Genomic DNA, 14,012 nt, shown 5'->3' with positions numbered 1-14,012 from the left:
GCTGGGCTCTCCTGCAGAGAGTTTGAGAGCTGAGCCCCCTGGCAGGATGGTGACAAGCACATGAGAGCCAGCAGGAGAGGGGACAGGCCTGGGGTCAAGGGAGTGGAGGAGGCAGAAGAGGAACGAGACCGACGGCAGAGTCTTTGTGACACCCTCTTTGGTCTCTGCCCTGTGGGCTGCCCATGGGAACATCCCCAGCTCAGAAACAGAGGGTGGCCTGTCCTGGGACAGCTGGAGTGGCTCTGGGGCCACAGGATCACAATACCACAGGATCAGAGGATGTTAGGGGTTGGAAGGGACCTCTGGAGAGCATCGAGTCCAACTCCCCTGCCAGAGCAGGACCATAGAATCCAGCACAGGTCACACAGGAACACATCCAGACAGGGCTGCAAAGGCTCCAGAGAAGGAGACTCCACAACCTCTCTGGGCAGCCTGCTCCAGGGCTCTGGGACCCTCACAGTCAAGGCATTGCTAGTGGTGACCTCAGGCAGACCTGCCAGCCCTGCTGCTGGGCACTGTGGGACATGCAGAACCACAGGAGCCTCTTCCTGGGCTTCCTGGGAGCAGCTAAGCCAGGCTCCAAAGCCTCAGACTTGAAACACTATTTTGGTTTTATTTATACTATTTTTTTTTATTTAATGTTTTAGTGTTTTTCTGGCCATGAATGCTGGGCCCAGCCATGAGGAGCCCCTCAGATATATCCTAAATGCCAACCTCAAAACATGGCAATGGTGCCCTCTGCTCCCTTGCTCACTTGATCTCTGCTGGCTGCTAAAGGAGCTCAGAGTGGTGAGGCTCTGTGGAAACAACTGGGTGCACACACCTGGGAAAGGCCTCATGGAGCCTTCACCATTGATCCCATCCATCTCAGCCTGGCTTCTTGGGGCAGCAAGTGAAAGAGGAGGGCACCAGTGAAGTGCTGGCTCCTGTAGGGGCAGAGGTCACCAGAGCCAAGAGCACAGGCAGGTGGAGATGGTTCCCAGCAGCACTGTTCAGGACCATCCCATCTCAGCTGACTTGCCAGCCCTGCTGCTCCTGGAGGTCTGCTGGAGGCTGGGAACATGAGGTGGCAGATGTGAGCTCAGAGCACAGGGCACAAAGCTGAGTCAGTCCTCTCTGATTCACACTCTCATCATTTGCTGCCTGCCTGCCCCATGGAGCTCACTGAGCACCTCACACCATAAGCCTGCCCCAGCTCTGGGATCATTCTGAGCCTTCACCCTGCACTCTTTCCCCAGTGAGACTCCCAGTCCTTGTGTTCACCCTTCATCAGACATAGTTCTGTCCATCAGTTAATCCTCCCCCTTCCTCCCCTGGTGTCCTGCTGCCTCTGCACTGGCTGTGTCCTTTACTGGGAGTCTTAGAATCACAGCATCACAGAATGCTTTGGGCAGGAAGGGACCTCCAAAGCTCATCCAGTCCAACCCCCTGCACTCAGCAGGGACATCCTCCACTGGATCAGGTTGCCCAGAGACCTCTCCAGCCTCCCCTTCAATATCTCCAGGGATGGGCCCCAACCACCTCCCTGGGCAACCTCTTGCAGTGTTCCAGCAGCCTCCTGCTGCAGAACTTCTTCCTCACATCCAATCTCAATCTGCTCTGCTCTACTCTGAAGCCATTGTCCCTGCTGCTGTCCCTGCAGGCCTTTGGGAACAGTCCCTCTGCAGCCTTCTTGCAGCCCCTTCAGGTACTGCAAGGTTGCTCTGAGGTCTCCCTGCAGCCTTCTCTTCTCCAGACTGAACACCCCCAGCTCCCTCAGCCTGTCCCCATAGCAGAGCTGCTCCAACCTCTGAGCATTTTTGTGGCCTCCTCTGGACCCTCTCCATCAGCTCCAGGTCCTTCCTGTGTGGAGGGCTCCAGACCTGCACATAGTACTGCAGGTGAGGTCTCAGCACAGCAAAGTGGCAGAATCACCTCTCTGGCTCTGCTGGCAATGCTGCTTTGCATGCAGCCCAGGCTGTGAGTGGTTGCTCCACCTGCTCTTTGCCAAGAGAAAAGGTCACTGGCATCCAGGGCCATGTGAACCCCAACATTGTTCCCTCTTCATCTCCAGAAATGGAAACAGTTTGACCTTCAAGCTCCACTTCACTTTTACAGACCTCCATGCCAGCTGCTGGTCTCTGCAGTGAGTCAGAAGAGCACCTGGGAAGGCTTTTCACCAGCTCCTGGGGATGGGTTCATACCATTGTGACCACAGGGGTGTGTGGGAGCTGTCCCTATGTGCATTTCTGAGCAGTGACAGAACCCTCCTGACCCAGCTGGAGATGCTTCAGAGCAAGGCTGAGCTGGCACAGGCAGGTGGCATGGGAGGAGTTAACAAAAACTGCTGGATTAAAATCATTACCTCGTGCCTGCAAATCCCTGCTGCTAGCCACGGGGGAGGCCCTGCTCTGCAGCTCCCTCACCATAAAATCAGAGGCAATTTCAGCCAGGCACCTGCTGCTGACCTATTTAAATTACCCCCAGGCAGGGCAGAGCAGATTGCTGCTGCCTCAGCCCACAGCAGCCAGGGTGCTGCTGCAGGTGCAGTGTCCTGGTGCCAGCACTCAACCTGGCCAATGGTGCCACTGGCAGCATCACTTTGTCCCTGCCCCTCGGTGCCATGGGTAAGGAACCTGGGTGTGAGAATGGTCTTGAGAAGGGTCTGGGGGTGTCACTTGGTGACAAACTCCCCAGGAGCCAGCCCACCGGTCACTGGCAGCCCAGAGCTAGCCCTGTGCTGAGCTGCATCCAGAACTCAGCACAGGGAGGGGATTCTGCCCCTCTGCTCTGCTCTGGGAGACCTCACCTGCAGGGCTGGGTCCAGCTCTGGAGCCCTCAACACAAGAAGGACCTGGAGCTGATGGAGAGGGTCCAGAGGAGGCCACAAAAATGATCAGGGAGCTGGAGAAGCTCTGCTATGGGGACAGGCTGAGAGACTTGGAGCTGTTCAGCTGGGAGAAGAGAATCATAGAATCACAGGGTTGGAAGGGACCTCAAGGCTCAGCCAGTTCCAACCCCCCTGCCATGGGCAGGGACACCTCACACCACAGCAGGTTGCTCACAGCCACATCCAGCCTGGCTGCAAAAACCTCCAGGGATGAGGCTACAACCACCTCCCTGGGCAACCTGTGCCAGTGTCTCACCAACCTCATGGGGAACAACTTCTTCCTAAGGTCTAATCTCAGTCTTCCTTCATCTAGCTTGGATCTATCCCCCCTGACACCCTCAAAAGTCCCTCCCCAGCTTTCTTGGAGCCCCCTTCAGATCCTGGAAGGCCACAAGAAGGTCTCCTGGGAGCCCTCTCCTCTCCACACTGCACAACCCCAACTCTCTCAGGCTGTCTCCAGAGCAGAGCAGCTCCAGCCCTCTGCTCATCCTCGTGGCCCTTCTCTGGACACCTTCCAGCACCTCCAGATCCTTCCTGGAACAGAGGCTCCAGCACTGACAGATGGAGAGAAGGGATCCATCCAGAGGGACCTGCACAGGCTGCAGAGTAGAGGAGGAGGAGAACTTCTTTCCACCTGCTGACCACAGCCCTTCTAATCCACCCCAGGATGGCCTTGGCCTTCTTGGCCACCAGAGCACATTGCCTCACTCAAAGCTCTGAGGGAATTTACCTGTGAGAGCTGGTGGCAGGCAGACCATGGGGAGCAGGCTGAGAGAAGCTGCGCCAGGGCTGCCTACAGCAGGGCAGGGTAGTCTGAGGGTGTGCTGGGAGAGGGGAGATGTCAGAGTGGACTTACTGGGTACAGAAAAACAGCTGAGTGCCTGATGGTGCCCAGAGCCCCCCAGGATGCCTTGGAGTAACTTTGTCACTCCTGCAAGCTGCTTGCCCATCACTGTGCTGCAACCAAGGACCCATGCAGGATCTTCAGAGCTTCTCCCTGGCCTTCAGCAGGCTCTGCTGGCATTGAGGGCTGACTTCAGGCTGGGCTCTGGCAGCACAAGCAGAGCTGGCAAGTCACAGGAAGTGATTCCGTCTGTTTGCTTGGCACACCTGAGGGCACACCTGGAGTGCCATGTCCACTCTTGGGACACTCTGCTATGGGAGAGATGTTGATGAACCATAATGGGTCCCAGAGGAGGATTGCTGGGGTGATTGGAGCTGGAGCACAGGAGGTGGGAGCTGGGTTTGGTCTGAGGAAGGGGAGGAGGCTGAGTGGGAGCTACCAGCATCTTCCACTGCCTGGAGAGGCTGGAGAAGGCTCATGAGACTTAGGTGCACAAAGAAAGTGGCAGTGGGCACAAGCTGGCATGGGATGGGACACCGAGGAGAGTTCACAGAATCACAGAATCAGTAAGGTTGGAAAAGACCTCAAGGATCATCCAAGTCCAACCTGCCACCCTACACCTCATGACTACTACACCATGGCACCAAGTGCCAGGTCCAATCCCCTCTTGAACACCTCCAGGGATGGTGACTCCACCACCTCCCTGGGCAGCACATTCCAACCTCTAACAACTCTCTCCATGAAGAACTTTCTCCTCACCTCCAGCCTAAGCCTCCCCTGGCACAGCTTGAGACTGTGTCCTCTGTTCTGTGCTGGGTGTCTGGGAGCAGAGCCCAACCCCCTCCTGGCTACAACCTCCCCTCAGGTAGTTGTAGAGAGCAATGAGGTCTGCCCTGAGCCTCCTCTTCTCCAGGCTGAACACCCCCAGCTCCCTCAGCCTCTCCTCACAGGGTTTGTGTTCCAGACCCCTCCCCAGCCTTGTTGCTCTTCAAGTCTCTCAATGTCCTTCTGAAACTGAGGAGCCCAGAACTGGGCACAGCACTCAAGGTGTTGTCTAACCAGTGCTGAGCACAGGGCAGGATGACTTCCCTGTCCCTGCTGGCCACACCATTGCTGATGCAGGCCAGGATGCCATTGGCCTTCTTGGCCACCTGGGCACACTGCTGGCTCATGTTCAGCTGCTGTCAACCAGTACCCCAGGTCCCTTTCCACCTGGCTGCTCTCCAGCCACTCTGACCCCAGCCTGTAGCTCTGCATGGGGTTGGTGTGGCCGAAGTGCAGCACCCAGCACTTGGACTTGTTGAATGCCATCCTGTTGGACTCTGCCATCTGTCCAGCTGGTCAAGGTCCCTCTGCAGAGCTTCCTACCCTCTAACAGACCAGCACCTTCAGCTTGAAGGTGGACAAGCACTGGGACAGGGTCCCACAAGTAGATGATCTTCAAGGTCTCTTCCCAGACCACTCCATGATTCTATGAATCCTACCCTTGAATCCAGGTCTGCTCTTGGTTCTTGGAAGGAGATTAGAAGCTTCCAATTTCCACAATCCCTGCAGGATCCTCCTGGCTTCACTGGGCTCCATATATAAGAATAAAATGAAAGCAAATCAGTGTTTGGAGATGTTCTAATCACACTTGCAGGCCAGACTCTGCCTTGTCACCATCTTTGTGCTGCTGTTTATTTGTCTGCCTCACCTGTGGAGGGGAATCACCACCTCTGAGGGGAGTTGCAGGAGGGAAAGGATGGATTAGCAGATCTGTGTCCTTCATTTAGGAATAATGGCCATTAAACTCCTTGTTGCCATGGGGCTGCAATTTCCAGAGGCCACAGCCATTATCAGCAAGCAGGCTGCTGGCAAGCAGTTAATGAGAGAGCTTTGAAATGGCTCAGGGAAAATCCAGCTTCCCTGCAGGCTGCTGAGACGTGCCTGAAAGAGAAAAGGGAGTGGGAGCTGCATCCAGCTGTGGTCTGCATGGCCCTGGGGCAGTGGTGGCCTCACTACTGCTCCATGGACTGAGGAAAGCCCTGCTCAGAGCCAGCACAGAAGACTTTCTGCAGAGCTTGAGGAGCCCTGCAGGGCTGTGGCAGGTCAGGGCTCTCTGCCCCAAGTCCAGATCTTCTCTGGGGTGGAGCCAGATGACCCAGTCCCACCCCCCCACCCAGCACTGCAGGCTCAGCACCAAACCATGGCCCTAAGCACCAGGCCCACAGGCTGCTGGCACACCCCCAGGGATGGGCACTCCAGCACTGCCCTGGGCAGACCATTCCAATGGCTGAGATCCCTTGCAGGGCACAAATCTTTCCTGAGCTCCAGCCTGAGCCTCCCCTGGGGCAGCTTGGAACCATTGCCTCTGCTCCTGTCCTTGTCCCCAAGGAGCAGAGGCTGTCCCCTCCTGGCTCCAACCTCCCTTCAGGGAGCTGCAGAGAGCAAGGAGGTCTCCCTCAGCCTCCTCTCCTCCAGCCTGAGCACCCCCAGCTCCCTCAGCCCTCCTCTAGCCCATGGGCTCCAGGCCCTTCTCCAGCCTCCTTGCCCTGCTCTGGACAGGCTCCAGCCCCTCCATGTGCTTCCTGCAGGGAGGGCCCAGAGCTGAGCACAGCACTCACTGTCCATGCATCACACAGTCCAGAGGTCCTTCTGGCTGCACAAAGTTCTCCCTGAAGCAGATGTGCTAAAGAGCCTTGCTTGGGATGCTCAACTTTGTTAGACACCTGGAACTGCAAAATCTGGATGCAGAGGAGCTTTAGACAGAGCAGGCAAGGGGGATGTGGCAGGTGGCCATAGTTTTGCTCCAGAAAGTGGAGGGAAATTTCCAGTGTTGAAGAAAATCACTTCAGCATCACAGAATCATCACAGAATTAGCCAGGTTGGAAAAGACCTTTGAGATCATCCAGTCCAACCCCTGCCAGAGCAGGGGCACCCAGGGCAGCTCACACAGGAACACATCCAGGTGGGTCTGGAATATCTCCAGAGAAGAAGACTCCACAACACCCCTGGGCAGCCTGCTCCAGGCTTCTGGCACCCTCACACAGAATAAATTTTCCCTCCTGTTTCCATGGAACTTCCTATGCCTCAGCTTCCACCACTGCCCCTTGTGCTGTCCTTGGGCATCACCCAGCAGAACCTGGCTCCAGCCTCTGGGCACTCCCCCTGCACATCTTTATCACCAGATACTCACAGGGGAACAGAGGCACAGAAGCCTTGGGGTTGGACAAGACCTTTATGGTCATCAAGTCCAACTATTCCCTAACTCTGCCAAGCCTGGTGCCAAACCACAGCCCTCAGCACCACAGCTCTGTGGCTTTGAAACCTTTCCAGGGATGAGGACTCAGTCAACTCCCAGGGCAGCCTTGGCCAGTGCCAAACAATTCTTCTGGTGAAGAAATCTTCTAATACCCAACCTGAACCTCTCCTGGTGTAACCTGAGCCCATTTCCTCTCATCCTATCACTTGAAACTAGGGAGCAGAGCCCAACCCCCAGCTGGCTGCAGCCTCCTCTCAGGGAGCTGTAGAGAGCAGTGAGGTCTCCCCTCAGCCTTCTCTTTTCCAGGCTGAACACCCCCAGCTCCCTCAGCTGCTCCTCCAGGCTGTGGCATCTAGGATATGTACCTTTGCTCTCTCTGCACATACCTGGAGCAAGACATTTTTGCATCAACATCTCTGCGAGCTGAGGAAGAAAAACCAAATTTCTATTCAATGCATTAAATCAATAAGCTGCATCAGGAGGAGTTTGCTGTTGTCAGGCAGTAAGTGGGATGTCAGCTGCTGAAGGCACAGGCAGCCCAGAGCAGCCAAAAGCCCAGCAGGGCAGGGACCTCATCTTTCCTTACCCTGATGAATAGCACTTGGGGATGCTGGTGGGGGAGAAGCTGGCCAGGAGCAGGCAGTGTGAGCTTGCAGCACACAAGGCCAAGGGCAGCCTGGGCTGCATCCAAAGCAGTGTGGGCAGAGATGGAGAGAGAGGATCCTGCCCCTCTGCTCTGCTCTGGGAGACCTCACCTGCAGGGCTGGGTCCAGCTCTGGAGCCCTCAACACAGGAAGGACCTGGAGCTGATGGAGAGGGTCCAGAGGAGGCCACAAAAATGCTCAGAGGTTGGAGCAGCTCTGCTATGGGGACAGGCTGAGGGAGCTGGGGGTGTTCAGCCTGGAGAAGAGAAGGCTCCAGGGAGACCTCAGAGCAACCTTGCAGTACCTGAAGGGGCTGCAAGAAGGCTGCAGAGGGACTGTTCCCAAAGGGCTGCAGGGACAGCAGCAGGGACAATGGCTTCAAAGGAGAGCAGAGCAGATTGAGATTGGATGTGAGGAAGAAGTTCTGCAGCAGGAGGCTGCTGGAACACTGCAAGAGGTTGCCCAGGGAGGTGGTTGGGGCTCATCCCTGGAGATACTGAAGGGGAGGCTGGAGAGGGCTGTGGGCAACCTGATCTAGAGGAGGATGTCCCTGCTGAGTGCAGGGGTTGGACTGGGTGAGCTGTGGAGATCCCTTCCAAGCCACAGCATTCTGTGGTTCTCACCAGTCCCAGCCCCACAGTCCCCAAGCAAGGGCAGCAGGGCAGCACCAGAGGTTGTGGCAGTGCTGCTGGGGCAGGTGTGGAGTCAGTCCACAGGTCAGGAGCAGCTGAGGCCACAGGCAGGCTCAGGAACAGGGTCTGGGGACCAGCAGCCTTCCAGCATCACTCAAGCAAGGACTAAAGGCTCAGGTCTGCAGCTTGTCTGCAGCCCTCTGGCCCAGCAGCAGGATGTGTAGGTGAAGAGTGCAGGTGGGTCTGGGGCAGGGTCCTGACAAATCCTTACTCATGAGCATTGTGTGCTGTGGAGCAGCCCTCCCTGCCTGGCCAAGCTTTTGTTTGAGGTTATCCCAAGGCTGCTGCTAAGCAGCTTTTCAGTGAGCTGCCAGCTCCTGGGCTCCTGGGCTCAGGCCATGTCACACCAGAGTCAGCCCAGCCCAGCCTGCCTCTGTGCTGCTTGCTTGGCTGAAACCTCTGGAAACATCTCCTGGTTGCCTCCAACATTCAGTATTTCTTCTGAGGCTTCTGTCTTTTGCTTAGAAAGAAATAGAAATGTGTGGCTTCAGATTGGATGTTAGGAAGAAATTCTTGCCCATGAGGGTGGTGAGAGACTGGCAGAGGTTGCCCAGGGAGGTGGTGGAAGCCTCATCCCTGGAGGTGTTTTGCAGCCAGGCTGGATGTGGCTGTGAGCAACCTGCTGTGGTGTGAGGTGTCCCTGCCCATGGCAGGGGGTTGGAACTGGCTGAGCCTTGAGGTCCCTTCCAGCCCTGACAGTTCTGTGATTCTTTCTGAATTCCTGAGTGGGGACAGCCAGCAGCTGGCAGTGCTGCCCACAGCCTCCATCCCTACCCAATCCTGCTGCCTTGCTTCTGTGCCTGGATGTGGGAATGTGCAGCAGGAGCCCATTTGGCACTCAGCTCTCTCCTTTGACTTTCAAAACCCCTTCAGCCACACAAAGCCATCAGGAAAATGAATCAGCTGGCAGTAGGACACAAAGGCTGACAATGGTGCCCAGTGGGACACAAAGGGCACTCAGTGGGGCAGCAGAGTCCCTGGATGAGCTCTGCAATGGGGCACTGTGGAAGGGGGAAAATCCTCCTGCACCCCCATGCTGGTTCAAAGGCTGGTGGTGAGAGGAGGGCAATTAGAGCTGCCAGTTGCTTTCCCTGCTGCAGCTTCCCCTTTGTGACTGCTGAAAGACTGACAGCACAATCAGGAGATGAGAGCCAGACCAAGCCCACGGCCCAGAAACCTGCCCCCTGCTCTCCCTGGCAGGCAGCAGGAGCCAGCACCGTTCAGCCCAGAGCCTGCACTGTTCAGCCCAGAGCCAGCACCATTCAGCCCAGAGCCAGCACCTTTCAGCCCAGAGCCTGCACCTTTCAGCCCAGAGCCTGCACTGTTCAGCCCAGAGCCAGCACCATTCAGCCCAGAGCCTGCACCTTTCAGCCCAGAGCCAGCACCCTTCAGCCCAGAGCCTGCACCTTTCAGCCCAGAGCCTGCACTGTTCAGCCCAGAGCCAGCACCGTTCAGCCCAGAGCCAGCACCATTCAGCCCAGAGCCTGCACCATTCAGCCCAGAGCCAGCACCATTCAGCCCAGAGCCAGCACCTTTCAGCCCAGAGCCAGCACCATTCAGCCCAGAGCCTGCACCATTCAGCCCAGAGCCAGCACCATTCAGCCCAGAGCCAGCACCTTTCAGCCCAGAGCCAGCACCATTCAGCCCAGAGCCAGCACCTTTCAGCCCAGAGCCAGCACCGTTCAGCCCAGAGCCTGCACCGTTCAGCCCAGAGCCTGCACCATTCAGCCCAGAGCCAGCACCATTCAGCCCAGAGCCTGCACCATTCAGCCCAGAGCCAGCACCGTTCAGCCCAGAGCCAGCACCATTCAGCCCAGAGCCAGCACCGTTCAGCCCAGGGCCTGCACCGTTCAGCCCAGGGCCTGCACCGTTCAGCCCAGAGCCTGCCCCAGCTCCTCTCCTGATTCCTTCTTCCCTTTTCAGTCACTCACCCATCAGGGCCTGGTTCATCCACCCAGGCTGTTGGATTCCAGGCTGTGCAAGGATCTGGGGAGAAAATTTCACCCAGACACCTCCTGTTGGGTTTGAGTTCTCAGAGACACAGAGAGCAAGGGGGAAAAAAGCATTGCCAGAGTGCGGAGGGGTCTGAGTGAGCTTCTGTGTGCATCTCCTGCCAGCCCTCACAGAGACAACCACTCACTGCCCCCTCACTGCCCACTCACTGCCCACTCCTCACTGCCCACTCGCTGCCCATTCACTGCCCACTCCTTGCTGCCCCCTCACTGGCCACTTCTTACTGCCCACTCCTCACTGCCCACTCGTTGCCCGCTCATTGCCCACTCACTGCCCACTCCTCACTGCCCACTCCTCACTGCCCACTCCCTGCCCACTCCCTGGGCCTTTGTCTCACTTTGGAGACAAGGAAGGGTCAGGGCTGGGTTTTATCCCAGCACAGGAGCAGGAAAATTCCCCTCAGCTCCTGCTGGCTGGCAAGACTAAACCTTGACAATCTGCTCTCAGCCAGGGGCCTGAGCAGCAGCTGGGACCTTCCAAAGACCTCTAGGTGTCAGTGGCAGGAAAATGCCAGGGATAGCCTTCAAGGAAGAGATCTTGCAGGAAACATTAAGGGAAAAGACCTATGGAGAGCTTTTTCTTGAGCACAGGTGGAGACTGAGCTTCAACCAGCAGCCAAAACTCAAAGGCTCTCACCCCACAGTGAGTCACAGCTTCACAGAATGCTTCAGGGAGGAAGGGACCCTCCAAGGTCATCCTGCCCAACCCCACTGCAGGCAGCAGGGACAGCTCCAACCAGAGCAGGCTGCCCAGGGACACAGCAGGTCTGATCCTGAATGTCTCCAGGGCACAGCCCTGGCCAACCTCTTCCAGTACTTCACCACTCTCACTGAGCTGGGGTTGTACAGCCTGGAGAGGAGAAGGCTCCAGGGAGACCTTCTTGTGGCTTCTCAGTGCTTAAAAGTGGGTTTGTAAGGTGGGGAGAAGAGGTGATGGGTTTAAACTCAAAGAGGGTAGATTGCAGAGTGGACACAGGAAAGAAATTATTTATGGTAAAAAAAGGTATGCTGGTTTGAGGCCAGCCAGAACATCTCTTGCCCCGAAAGGGACAAAAGAATGACACACGCAAACGGATTGGAGAGTGGTGGAAAGTTTAAATGGAAAAGCGATTGGTGAAAGTACAGAAAAACTACACAGCATAGTGGCAAAGAACATCCTAAAGCATACACAGTCCCTTACATAGTACCCAGAGGCTTCCCAATCCTTCCCTCCTCCCACCTGAGGGTCTGCCCAAACCCTCAGGGCTCTTCCTTCCCCCCCTCCCACTGCTAGGCAAGTCTCAGGCTGGCCAGGTCTGAGACTGCCCCCCCCCCTCCATTCTCCTCCTGGCATTAGGCCTAGTCAGACCTAAGAGGCCTGAGATACTCCCCCGGCATTACCCGATAAAAGAGGACATCTCCCATGGGAGCAGAGAGGGAAGAAAGAGGAAGAGAATGACTCTGCAGATGGCTTTATAGGGTGCAGGATTTATGGGTAGAAATACGCCGTTTCCTGTGTCCACCCCTAGTGGGTGGGCACCCAGGACACCAGAGGTGTATCTCATGCGGCAGTGGCAGGGGGCACCCAGCCTAAACTGCCACAAAAGGTTAAAAAGTCAGAAGAGCCTTCCCAAATCAAAGCAGTCTGGGATTCTGTGGACTGCTGGAGAGGGCAGTGGGCTGGCAGCACCCCTGAGGAGCATGATCCCCCTGGATTTGGTGCACAGCTGAGGGGATGAGCATGGCCTCCTCTTTGCAGAGCATTTATCACAGTCACAGAGTGTCAGGGGCTGGAAGGGACCTGGAAAGCTCATCCAGTCCAACCCCTGCCAGAGCAGGGGCACCCAGGGCAGCTCACACAGGAACACAGCCAGGCAGCTTTGAATGTCTCCAGAGAAGGAGACTCCACTACACCCCTGAGCAGCCTGCTCCAGGACTCTGGCACCCTCACAGGGAATAAATTTTCCCTCCTGCTTCCATGGCACTTCCTATGGCTCAGCTTCCACCACTGCCCCTTGTGCTGTCCTTGGGCATCACCCAGCAGAGCCTGGCTCCAGCCTCTGAGCACTCCCCCTGCACATCTTTATCAACAGCTATGAGGTCACCCTCAGGCTGCTCTTCTCCAAGCTACAGAGCCCTCAGCTCCCTCAGACTCTCCTCATGAGGAAGATGTTCCACAGCCTTCATCACTTCTGTGGCTCTGTGCTGGATTCTCTCAAGCAGTTCCCTGAAGTCCTTCTTGAGCTGAGGGGCCCAGAACTGGACACAATATTCCAGATGTGGCCTCAGCAGGGCAGAGTAGAGGAGCAGGAGAACCTCTCTGGACCTACTGACCACAGCCCTTCTAATGCACCCCAGGATGCCCTTGGCCTTCTTGGCCACCAGAGCACTTTGCTGGCTCATGGTCAACCTCCCATCCACCAGGAGCCCCAAGGCCTTTCCCCCTTCTCCAACAGCTCACTCCCCAACCTCTCCTGGTCCGTGAGGTTGTTCTTTCCCAGGTGCCAGACTCTCCACTTGTCCTTATTGGATTTCATTCTTTTTCCCCTGCCCAGCTCTCAGCCTAAGTCTGCCTGACTGGCAGCACAACCCTCCTGTGGCAGCACTGCTCCCAGTTTGGTGCCAGCAGCAAACTTGCTGGCAGTGCCTTCTGTGCCCTCAGCCAGGGCATTGATTGAACAGTTCTGCTCCCAGTGCTGACCCCTGAGGGCTCCACCAGACTCTGTCCCATTGACCACAGCTCTCTGACTTCTCTCCTTCAAGCAGTTCCCATCCACCTCACTCCCTGATCCTCCAGACCACACTGCCTCAGTTCAGCTGGGAGGATGCTGTGGCCATGTCAAAAGCTTTACTGAACTCCAGATCAGCCACAGCCCCTGCTCTGCCATCATCTATCCACTGCTGAAGTCCTCATCAGGGCAGCTCAGGTTGGTCAAACACTTCAGCTCCCAGTGTGCCCCAGCTCCCCCTCCTCCACTGCTGTCCTGGCTGAGCTGTGAAACCAGCAGCAGTGCCCAGCTGGGGCTGGAGCCCTGGCCAGATGCTGCAGTGCCTGAGGAGGGGTGAGGCAGGGCTGATTAATCTGTGCTCAGAGAGGCTGCCTGCTGGGATTAGTGCTTCAGATGCTCTGAACATCTGCAGCTCCATAGCAGCCCCAAAGTCAGCAGCACTGGGAGCTGGAGGGTTGCAGCAAGGTTGGTAAGAGCTGCATGGGGGCAGGGTGGGGTGAGGGTGGGGGGTGCCTAGTGAAGTGCCACTGCCAGATAGCAGGACAGGAAGGAGATGTTATAGGAAAGGAGGCAGTGGTGCCATTATCTTGGCTTTGAGCTGGGAGAGAGGAGATTGAGACTGGAGATGAGGAAGAAATTCTTCACAGAGAGGGTGGGGAGACACTGGCACAGGTTGCCCAGGGAGGCTGTGGCTGTCCCCTCCCTGGAGGTGTTCAGGGCCAGGCTGGATGAGGCCTTGAGCAAGCTGGGCTGGTGGGAGGTGTCCCTGCCCATGGCAGGGGGTTGGAACTGGATGAGCTTTGAGGTCCCTTTCAACCCAAAGCATTCTCTCAATCTATGATTCCAAACCCGTCACAGAGTTCCTTGGCTCTGTCTGACTCCCAAGCCTAAGGAGGATGCTGTTGGCTGTGTAGAGGGAGCAAGACTGAGACGCCAGGGAGAGGGCTGGAAGGACCTCACACACCAGGTACAGTGGAGAAGTGTCAGCCCTGAAGGTCTCCA

The sequence above is a fragment of the Indicator indicator genome, chromosome 32, assembly GCF_027791375.1.
Source record: "Indicator indicator isolate 239-I01 chromosome 32, UM_Iind_1.1, whole genome shotgun sequence".
NCBI lineage: Eukaryota > Metazoa > Chordata > Aves > Piciformes > Indicatoridae > Indicator > Indicator indicator.
This window is presented reverse-complemented; position numbering follows the sequence as displayed.